The following is a 12,490-nucleotide window of genomic DNA, read 5'->3' as shown; positions in this document are numbered from 1 at the left end:
TTAAATTTTGTACAGGGCTACGTTTCCGCAGGAGGCAATGGTTTTAGACTTATTCAAGAAAAATCTACAAAAGTGATCAAACGCACTTCCATCCCGTCCTCATACCTCACCAGTCAGGATTTCTAGTATGTTTCTGTTGGCACTCCATCCTACCACTAACAAAAATTTCCGACTACATAAACTAATTCCGATATTCGACCTTTTTTTGTCTCTACTGGTTGGGCTGTTATGCCACCAGTGTAGTCGGCTACTTCGTTGTCATTATTAATTTAAATGTGCCCGCGAGGGCAATGAGCGAAAAACTACCTTTGTAAACGTTACGTTAGAACTAATTACGTTGACAGTTCAATGCAAACTTGATCCTTACAAACACAGTAATTTCATAGTCAGAAGGCCTGACGAATACAGCTACGTAATTGCTCATTTCATGCTGTTAAAATTCACGAAATTGTTTGGTAAAATTTACACCAACGTAAATTTTACAATTTTAAAGTGCTTGACTAATGCGGAGGCGTAACAATGACAGTCGATGAAAACCAAAAATCGTTGAATGTGGGCAATAATTAGTGCTGTCGCAAATATTTGTGCGGTGGTAGGAGGGAGAGCCATTAACAACAAACAGGAATCCTGACTGGTGAGGGCTGCGTGTGGGAGTAGGGGTGCGTTCGGTCACTTTTGTACTTTTTCTTGAATAACTCGAAAGCTACGGCGTCTAGTGAAAACATATTCCAGTACAAAATTTAATAACAGTAATTTTCCTAAAAAAGCTCTTGTTCATTTTTCTATAGGACTAACAGTTTGAGCGTAGCAACTGAGAGAATGTGAATATCTCGCACATGGTTTATGGAGGTCAGCTATAACATTGCGGGTTGCATAAAAGGACAGCGGTAGGGGCAGTTGAATGACCCTGTGTATAATCTAAATTATAAACTTCATTTCAGTCGGATGTGTGCTCTCGGTATTGCAGTTTTCAGAAATTTCAGTAAATGTGGTACACGACAAAGGCATATGAAATAAAATATCCTCTCACTGATTATATCACTTCTGTAGATCATACATGAAGGTAGACGGAGCGCGGTAGCGCAGTGGTTAGCACACTGGACTCTGATTTAGGAGGACGATAGTTCAAACCAGCTTCCGGCCCTCCTGATTTATGTTTTCCGTGATTTCCCTCAATTGTTTCAGTCAAATGCCGGGATGATTCCTTTGAAAGGGCACGGGCGACTTCCTTCTTCATCCTTTCCTAATACAATGAACTCGCTGCTCGGGCCAGTCCCCCAAATCAACCAACCAACCAACATGAAGGTAAAGCTGTCTTCAGTGCAGAGGCTGGTTAGACTACCACAATAATTTATTACGCATGATCCGATTGGAGGTGTGTGCCTTCCTTCAGCCGTTGTACGGATTTACGCAGCCAGTTATAGAGAGATCTTCAGTTTAACGTGCACACCGAACTACGATGTACAACCGACTGCATTGCTATTTGATAGTTCTCTAGGCTATCGGACAGATAAGAGAAGAGGGTAAGCGATAAAGTCCAGATATATAGAAGGTTATTGAATTGTATCCTAGTGCCTGAAGCTAACCTACCTATTTGCGAAATGATAAAAGTCAGTCTACGAAAACACAGTTTATTAATTCTCGAGACAAGTAAATGGTCGCTAAACCATCTCATACGAAAGTCAACAGCACTCATTCCGTCTAGCCGCAACGTAAAATTTAACTTGAAAATTACGGTCTGAAAAGTTAAGCTGACTCACTGGCTTCCAATATAAGTTCTGCCAATATCCGATTATACCAAAGGTTACGCTATTAGTGTTGAAAACGTGGCTTTAATGTCAACAAGACACGTAATACTCTGTGATCATTCTTCCACGCCGTGCGGGGTAGCCGAGCGGTCTAGGGCGTCTTGTCACGGTCAGCGCGCCTTCCCCCGAAGGAGGTTCGAGTCCTCCCTCGGGCATGTGTGTGTGCGTCGTCTTTAGCGTAGGTTAGTTTAAGTTAGATTAAGTAGTGTGTAAGCTTAGGGACCGATGACCTCAGCAGTTTGGTCCCATAAGATCTTACCACAAATTTCCAATTTTTCCACTCTTCCACTGAAGTGTGAAATGTAAATGAATGTTTAAAAAAAGCCTGTTTAGTTACACAGTCACTGGTATCAACAAACTAAGAATTAGTTGATTTAATCCAAATTTCCATTAAATGAAACCCTTTCTTAGACTTTTTATTTAACTTTTTCAACTGACATGAAATTTATCCCTTTTAAAATCCCTTATTTCGAGCAAGCCTGAAGTGCATTCATCACATTAGACGGAGAACACAATTGTTTGTATACGTAAGAAAATGTTTGAAAGTGAATTTTCTGCTCTAACAATCTCTATAACCAACTATTTACTAATCACTCATTGACAAAGTGTTAATTCTAAGCACTAAAACACAAATATTAAAATGGTTGAAATGGCTCTGAGCACTATGGGAATTAACATATGAGGTCATCAGTCCCCAAGAACTGAGAACTACTTAAACCTAACTAACCTAAGGACATCACACACATCCATGCCCGAGGCAGGATTCGAACCTGCGACCGTAGCAGTCGCGCGGTTCCGGACTGATGTGCCTAGAACCGCTCTGCCATGGCGGCCGGCTCACAAATATTAGTAATAGGTTTGTTTAAGACATAAAATTTGGTTTTTGTTATAAAATTTGCTGAAAGAAAACCTATAAAGACATGTAAATAGCACTTTGCACTTTCATTTACGTTGATACTGGCCTTTTCAGCGTCTTAAACGAGCTCTTAATCACTTTAAATATCTAAAGTATACCACAAACACTCCCACACGCTGTGCGCTGAGTTGCCAGCCATCACCAGCTGTCCAAGTGCGACGACCTGTTTCCCCATTGCTGCCAGCCTTAAACCACCCTCTGTGCATGCCTCGTAGGTCGCCCCTGAGTCGGCCGCAGGCTGCCCACAGCACATCGTTTACGTCCATCGCCAACGCTGCTTCGACGTCGGCACTCAACCATCACCTCGCTGTTCAGCGCCATACATGCACCAATCATGCGTGGTCTTAGTAATATTTCTCATGAAGCATCTCGCGTAGTACACACGAATGATATTCAAACAGACGAAAGTGGTCGCACCCTTCATTGGGATATGTCCCCATTTAGGTGTACTTCTTTTTCTTAGACACTTAGCCTACGCATTGCTTTTAATCACAAAAACTTTTGAGTTCAGTGTCACTGTGCTGACCGTTTATGGCTCAGATCACTACAAACAACAATTTTAATTACGGCCATTGTTATTACCGCTGTGGCTGCTTTGATCGCCACTGTCTTTTTTTATACCTGCTGACAACATCTCTCGTAACTGATTTTCTGCAGTTTTCTTCTATACTTGTGCTACTGCATCTGGGTAACAATACAATTGTTTGTATGGTCTGATATTTATCCTATTCAGTCGACCTTTACTCGTGCCTATCAAGCTAGCAGCGGTCACTCCGTCTAGCCACGATATAAAATTTAATTTGAAAAATACGTTCTGAAAAGTTAAATTGACTCACTGGTTCTTAATATAACTTGTTTCAGTATCCTATGATGTCAACGGTCACATTATTAATGTTGAGATACCCACATGGTATTAATGGCGGTAACGCACGTAATATTCTATTATCACTCCTCCACTTAATAGCTTTCGATACCTGGCAAATGTATTGACAAAAGTTCTACAGTTATATACTTACTTGCTCCGAACACTGAACTTCTTAAAATCTTAATCATGCAGATATATCTTGAGTTACCATAAACCGTTCCTACTCTGTGGCCGCACCCCACTATCACTGCCCGCTAAGCCCAGACTGAACTGCTTCTCCGTCGTCTGCCCAAGTGTGCGCGACGTAATTCGGGACTCCCCGCTTATTGGTGCGAACTGTTCCTTTCTGGCAGCTTCTGGAAGTCCGGCGATATGGCATCCATCGGAAGTAAGTGATTATAGTCTATTATTTAGCGAGAGTACCGACAATGGTACTCTTACAAGTGGAGGTTGTCGTTTTTCACATTAACGAATCATTGCCAGAGCAGAAATAAGCGAGATGTAAATGGAACAAAATTTAACACCCATTGGGGATCCAGTTTCAGAACTTTGGAACTGTTGTCTGGCTGACACACACAGTTTTTAAAGTAAAATATTTCATTTTTATTTCAGCTTCACACAATAATTACATTCGGGTATGCGTACAATGAAAGCAATTAATCCAAAGTCCATCTCGTCTTTCTCTTTTTCTGATTCAGCAACTTATAAAGTTAGTCGAATAAAACAAAGCTCATGTTAACTGGTAGGAGAAGAGGTACTGCCGGACGTAAAGCTGTGAAGACTGGCCTTCAGTCGTGCTTGGGTAGCACAATTGGTACAGCACTTCCCAGCGAAAGGCAAAGGTCCCGAGTTTGAGTCTCGGTCCAGCAGACAGTTTTCATGTGCCAGGAAGTTTCATATCAGCGCACACTCAGCTGCAGAGTGGAAATTTCATTCTGAAAGCTCATGTTATCAAAATTTCATTTTTAATTATTTTTTTCCTTCTCGGGTTTCTTTTCCTCTTTTAGTAGTTAGCAGCAGCTGCAGCAGCAACTCCAGCCGCAGCTTCGGCGCCAGGGGCAGCATTAATGCCAGTGTCTCACACTATGCTGCCATGAGATTTTAAGTGTTATTCCCACTAAGTTAAACGATAACTTTCTTCACCTTGTAGCCATCAGCTTCAGTACCGACAGAGCGAGAATCTTCTCAAAATCTGTAGATGGCAGATTTCCTTCCCATCAAGGATAATAAGCGACCATGTAAAGCATTTTTGTTCTTTCTACATGAAACGTTTAATCGCTTCCTGCTGACGTGATGTAGAGATCCATAAATTACAGATAATTTGGAAACGGTTTATGGGACTGAGTTGACACTCCGCAAAAAACCAAACTGCTCTGCGACATTGATTAGGCATCAACTGGAATTCGTGCTCCAGAAACAACTGCAGCATTGTTCTGAGCATGTGACGTGGATGGTGGATGATTTCGTGTAGAATCGAGAAGGCCCCAAGCAACTAGCCGGTGTAGCATACAGCGTTCACACTGTTTTAACATAACGAGCGAGGTGGCGCAGTGGTTAGCACACTGGACTCGCATTCGGGAGGGCGACGGTTCAATCCCGTCTCCAGGCATCCTGATTTAGGTTTTCCGTGATTTCCCTAAATCGCTTCAGGCAAATGCCGGGATGGTTCCTTTAAAAAGGGCACGGCCGATTTCCTTCCCCATCCTTCCCTAACCCGAGCTTGCGCTCCGTCTCTAATGACCTCGTTGTCGACGGGACGTTAAAAAACACTAACCTAACCCTAACTGTTTTAAGAAACAATCAGAAATGCCAACTAGGCACACGTAATTGCTACCAGTATCATAAACGGCTACCATGGTACTCAGTATGCTCCGTCATATATATATATATATATATATATATATATATATATATATATACGGTGAAGCGAAATTCGCGCACTCGGGCTTCGCATCGCGAATCCTCACATGCTACCGATAAAAAATGTGTGTCACAAAATTTCGTCCGGTGAGTTCATCCGGCAGAGAAAGGACGTTAAAGAGTGGCAATCTGGCAACACTGTAACCACATTATGCTAACTACATCTATTAGCACATTTTCGTTGTGCTGTACAGTTGGTGCAGTGGATAGCGATTTGGGTTAGTACGCAGGAGGTCGAGCGTTCGATCCTGGGTTGGGGTGCATTTTCTTTTATTTGCTAATTTCATTCTGACATATCATACTGTAATATAACCGTTTCTTAGGTCACATGTATCCTAAATTTACAACATTTTGTAACGCTGAACATAATAAATACGTGGTTAAACGAATAAGAAATAGACAGTTGAAACAAATGATCTGCCACAGGATAGAGTAACTACAAAAACAATATCAATTTCAGAATGCTAAAGATGATAGCACAGTGCTTGTCATTTATACTGTAAGTAGTATGAACACGAAGATGTCGCACATTAGCAACCAGTGACAATAAAAAGTCCATATTAATGACCACATGACCTTCACAACAGAATACGTTGTAATCAGAACAACAGATGTTCAAAGCGACCTCCCTGTACATCCAAACATGGCGCAACCCGCCGGATCATACAGCAATGGACCCATCCACAGTAGCATGAACACGTGCTATCAATTTTTTCACGCTCGTCGGCGGAGTAGGGTACACGTGCTCCTTCAGGTGCCGCCACAGGAAGAGACCCAGAGATTTACGTCAGGTGAAAGCGGTGGCCGTACAACTGGACCTCCATGTCCAAGCCATTTCCATGGAAATGTTTGGTCCACATACTGTCGCACATTAATTCCAGAGTGTGGAGGTGCACCATCATGTTGGAACCATGCCTAACATGTAGCGGAACATCTTCCACCACATCAGGCAGATAGTTTGAGAGGAATGCATGATACCTTCGTACAGTCAACCGGTCAGGCAATATGTAGGGGCCCAAACACCTGTCGCCCAATATTCCGGCCCAGATGTTGATACCAAAGAGAACTCGATATCCTCAGTCGAGGGTGACGTGCGGGTTAACCTCACACCAATGTTGGGCATTGTGCATATTGAAGACACCCTCAGGAGTGAATGCTGCTTCATCTGACCATATAACGGTGTTCACTAAGTCATCGTTGGCTGCCTATTGTTGTTGGAACCATTCACAGAGTTGTGTCCGCTGATGGCGATCTGCAGGATGCAGGTGTTGCGTAAAATCATAATGATAGGGATGCAGCCCATGTTCGTGCAGCACGTTAATGACCATGCACCATGCCTTGCGAGACACGCGGCTGCCTTGCTACGCTACGTGTACTTCGCTGAGGTTCTTGGTGTATGACCATCCAGACGACGAAACACATTTTTCTCTGGTTGGCGTAGATGAGGATATCTAGCAGCATATTCACGAGCGGCAACACCAGCCTGTTGTCGGATGCACCAAGGACCAGAAGCATATCCACGTATTCATCGGTTTTGTATGTAATACGTCTGCCACACTGGTTTAGAGGTTTATAATAAGAAAATTCGATACGTGTACGCATATACATTGGAGTGTGTCACGGGCACGTTACTCCACTCACAACAAGTCTCTGTCTGGTGGACAGCGCATACAGCATTAAACACGCCGTCAGTCCTGCGCACTGTTCCACCTAAGGCGCATTACCCCTGTGACAGATATTGCTCTGTATGATTCATCCCAACACCGCTAATTGTGAAATGTTCGGTTTTGAATTACACTGTTGCCCTAACGGTAATAGACGTGAGGTTTCCACAATCCCATCGATAGAATAATAATAAAAATAATAATAATGAATCGAGACAAGTGCTAAACAGCATGCGGTTACCAGACTCAATGTTGAAAGGCATAATTAGTGGGGCCATGGTGGTAAAACATACAAATGGTAACTGAGTTTGGACATTATTCGCAAAGCACGTTGCTAGTCCTACTGGTAACGTAAGGTCCTAACAAAATGTAATGGACCTGAGTGAGGCAGTTGGTACTAATCCATGGGACCATTGGAGAAGGGTAGAAAGAAAACAAGTTTTGCATCTGGTAGATGAAGTAGTGCGAATAAATTCTCGCCCACGAAGTGGAAAGGGCTTCTTTCAAAGCTGACCAGTCCTCCATTTCTAAGATTGTAGTATGTAAGTTTTCTAGAAGACCCGCTGCAATCACTGTTGACGATAAAGATGCAAGATACCGTGCCATTTGGACTAAATTTACCAAATAAAAAACATATACCTTAACCCAGGAAGGAACCATCGATCTCCTGCATGCTCACCCAAAGCTATATCCACTGCACAAACTGTACAGCACCGCTAATATGTACTGACAGAGGTAGTTACCACGCATGTGGTTACAATGTTGCCAGATTGCCACTCTTTAACGTCCTTTTTCTGCCAGATGTACTCGCCGGACGCAATTTTGTGACAGATATTTTTTTATCGCTGGCATGAGGGGAGTCGCGCTGCGATTCAGGGTATTGAAATGAGTCCATCTGAGGGAATGGTGTTTAGTTCAAAAATGGCTCTGAGCACTATGGGACTTAACTGCTGAGGTCATTAGTCCCCTAGAACTTAGAACTAGTTAAACCTAACTAACCTAAGGACATCACAAACATCCATGCCCGAGGCAGGATTCGAACCTGCGACCGTAGCGGTCTTGCGGTTCGAGACTGCAGCGCCTTTAACCGCACGGCCACTTCGGCCGGCTGAATGGTGTTTAGTCAGGGGTCTGGTCTACCATAACCCTTTATTGTGTGTGTGTTTATACCAACCATGCTTTGCCTAGTACGCGATATGTTTTGCAACAACCACCGACTGTAGTAACAGAATGCGTAATCTGCCAAAAAATTTTGTATAGGGCGTCAGGTCTTCGACTTCAACGATCTTGCAGGGAGAAAGTAGGTCTCACGTTCGTTCGTCTGCTGCTGGCTTCGGCATCTTTCCTCCACTTTCAGTGGGTAATAATCTGCGTAGCACGTGCTCGAGGTACGAGGACACCTACTCGGTAGTTCCCAGCTGTATACCATGGTAGTATTACCTTCCTCATTCTGTGCATGCAAAGGCAACCAGATGATTTTGATTCATTCCCGAATATCGATATACACCGTTCCTAACATATCTCGCCATTTATATGTGGCTTAGACGTATTCATTCTATAAATGAGCGGTGGATATTATGATTATCAGTGTATGTGGAATCGAACTTCCTTATCAGAACTGTTATGCACTCCACCACAAAGGATACATAGTACAGTTTCTTGAGACACAGTGCAGTCAACATCCTATGTCTTCAAAGGAATACAGAGTCACGGGAAATTCGATTCAGGGTATTCAAATGAGGCAATGGTGTCTAGTCAGGGGTCTGGTCTACCATGACCCTTTATTACAATTCTATGACAAAGTATTTTTTGAAGAGGTGCTATAGAGGCGGGTATCGATGTGATGAATCTGGCACGTTATCCGAAAAAAAGCAACTCCACGATGATAAACCGAGCGCTTCAGCAGCCAGCATCCTCTGCCTGTTTGCTTGATGCACGTTGGACGGCAGCGTTGGAAGGGCATGTAGTACCGTTACATGTCGACTTTCGGAAGTAGAAGAGCACCTCTCTTTCAAGCATCTGCTGGACTGTCCAGATGAGTCTGCAGACAGACCGTTACAACCAGTACATCAAGGAAACTATTTTAACAACACTGGCGGTAGAAACTGAACCAGAGAGGTCAGAACCAATGAAAGCTTGGCTACAAAGGTAGGTTTCCGTTGCCTAACATACTGCAAATAGGTTCAGATTTTCCTGCTCCTCTGGATAGCTCTGAAAATTTAAGACATGGGAGGATGATTCCAAAGGGCACATTCAGTAGCCTAACTGGAAAGGGTAAAATACTGACGTTGCTGGATTACACAAGAGTTGATTAGTCACTGAAACAGTCGGAGCGTCAAATATCTACGGATTATTATCCAGACAGCTTTACAATAAAATGTCAACACATGAGAAAATGTAGCTGTAGTGAACCAGATGTCAAACCGAAATATGTCGTAAATTAATGTATTGTTTATTTAATAAACCTGTCTTTTGACTGATCATCGCCGCCACCGTTCTCTCTGTATAACTAATAGTGCGACACGTTCGACAAGCAGTTTTTCACGTCCTAATATTTGGTTCCAAATATAGTTTCTTCTACTGTTTCCTTTATTGACAATTTCATATTGATGTCTTAGTAAATGTCTTGATAACACGTCTCGTTTTCTGAGAAGACTTTCCTGTAGACTTCTTTCCTCCTTAATTTTGTACATCAGCTGTGAATTTCCTCCTTCCTCCCTTAGTGTCTCAAAAATGTTCAAATGTGGGTGAATTCCTAAGGGACTAAACTGCTGAGGTCATCGGTCCCTAGACTTACAAATTATTTAAACTAACTTAAACTACCTTGTGCTGAGAACAACACACACACCCATGCCCGAGGGAGGACTCGAACCTCCGGCGGGAGGGGCCGAGCAGTCCGTGACATGGTGCCTCAAACCACGAGGCCACTCCGCGCGGCTTTAGCGTCTCATTTCAAATAGTTTCATATTTCAATATGAATAAGAATTATTTCATTCACAATTAGAATAATTACATTGTAAGCTAAGCGTTTTGCGGCCGTGGTGCCACCATCAGGCCAAATGTGAAGTTCAACAAGACTTACACTGCAAGCTATGCCCATTTGAAGAGAGCTTCAAAATTTCAACATTTTACCGTTCGCTTTTCCAACGGTCAGCACTTCAGTTCCAACACAAAACTGTGTTCCAGACGTACGTTTTCAGGAAACTTTCCTTTTCCAATATCATCATTTGATATCAATAAAGCTCTTATGTTGAGGAGAACTGCAAGCGCCTACGTCGATCGATTTTTGATACCTTCTTCGTTCCACCAGATTGACTTGTTTTACTTCTGAGATTGGAGTATTCTTTCATTCCGATTGCGTGTCTCACAATTTTCTTGTTTATCAATTAGCTATTCTCCTTCCTACTTTTTTGCGTCAGTTTAACCTTGATTTTGTCTGTCTTTATCACACATTGCATGATAGTTTGGGTATCCATTTCATTTAGTAAGCATAAATTTACCTCACTTTCGCCAGAATTTTAGCATTAATACCCACACACTTTTCATTTCTAATTTTCCTTCATTTTGTAGGAAAGTTTAATTTTTTTTATGGGTTCATTCAGACAAGTTATAGTTGTTTGGCGATCTTGAAGCCTTACTGGAAATTAAACTAACGGAAGAGACAAGGAAGATTCAGAGAAACATTGACATAGAAGTTTGGAAGAGGTGTTTGCCACTGTGTACGCCAGTTCAAAGAAGTCTTTCTGGAGGGCAAGCATAGAGTTGCAAGTTCTTCGATCGATCTCCGAAGAAGAGGAAAGTTGAAATAAGTTACAACTTCTGCACTGCCTGTCACAAGCTAATCCCGTCTGCATACTAGAAGTACCCGATTGACTTTTAAAGAAGACGAGTGAGGCTGCAACTATTTTACGATATGCCTCGTATTTCCTCCATCAGAGTTGTACTTTCCCCTGAGTCATTAACAGATAGTACGTCTACAGGAGTGCCCATAGGATAATGTCTCATTTTTATGCCCAGTACGTAGACAGTCTAACTGTACACGACATCGTCAGTGCTGCGATCACTGGTCTTAAGTTTGTCCATTGCCTGGATTTCAACCAGACGGTGAAATTGGAGTATTCTTTCATTCCGATTGCGTGTCTCACAATTTTCTTGTTTATCAAGCTGGATTAGAGGTAACTTGACACAACCTTGCTGCGCATGTTTCCCACCAAGTTTTTGGGGGAGTTTAATTGCGAATCATGATTACGTTCTTAGAATTTAATGCATGTCTCTTGGAATAAATAAAGAGGATTCATACTTTTCAGGCTTCGAGAGCGGATCTGATGCAAATATACTTCTCGGGTTTGCCCCCGGATAACATTCTGTAACTCCCGTAATATTTCATCGAACCACCTGTTCCACTTCTTGTGAGATTTATACAATATTATCCAACGGCAAACCCTAGAGGCGTAGTTAGAAAGGGCTTTTTGTTCGTTTGCCATATGCTTTTTTTTTTTGTAATTTTTGAAGCATCTTCAGTAACTAGTAAGCATATTTTTTCCGCCAAGAAGTTTCAGAGAAGTTACAATGTTTATAACTTGAGATTTATCTGTCACAGGCGCCAAACCGTTAGCTGTCTTACGCAAAAGTTCGTGATTTCATAAGCAAGCAAGAAAATAGGTCACGAAAGGAGGAAACAGACTGTTGCACCATCATGACACCATTATCAAAGAGACACAGAGGAAACACAGCTTTCTTTTTTTGCCTGTGTCGACTGCTGGTTACTTCAGCAACGTCTTTGGCAAAGGAAGAGGAGCGAAAAAAATGTAAGAACTAAAAGTTATTTTAAACATTGTTTGTGATCTCTTTGAAATGATATATTCAGAAAAACAAAACCGCAATTGTGATTCTTGAGTTTCTCCCGGCGTATTTGATAATCAAATAATAATAATAAATCAAATCTACAGTGTCCAACGGGCACAATATTTCGGCGATCATACATGTCGCCATCATCAGGTGAACTGACGGACTGTGCTCCTGTGAACGTGCCGGCACGGAGATCCGTACGCTATGGCTGCTCAGAGGGAACAGGGTTCGGTCGCGGCGGCGGCCGATTTAAATACCCTCCGCCCGCGGCGCGCTCCTTCCGCCGTCCGCGCCCCGCGCCACGGTCGCGTGGTGGAACAGATTGCGACGGCGTCTGAGATGACGTCGGTGTGATGGCTCTGTCCGCCGTGGTCGTCACAACTATTGAAACACGTATGTAACGTAGCAGCGATGGTGAGGCACGTTAAAATCTTTGACCAGAGAGCCTATTATCGTAGTTAGTCTGCGC

The sequence above is a fragment of the Schistocerca serialis genome, chromosome 1, assembly GCF_023864345.2.
Source record: "Schistocerca serialis cubense isolate TAMUIC-IGC-003099 chromosome 1, iqSchSeri2.2, whole genome shotgun sequence".
NCBI classification, from domain to species: Eukaryota; Metazoa; Arthropoda; class Insecta; order Orthoptera; family Acrididae; genus Schistocerca; species Schistocerca serialis.
Note: the sequence above shows the minus strand (reverse complement) of the source record.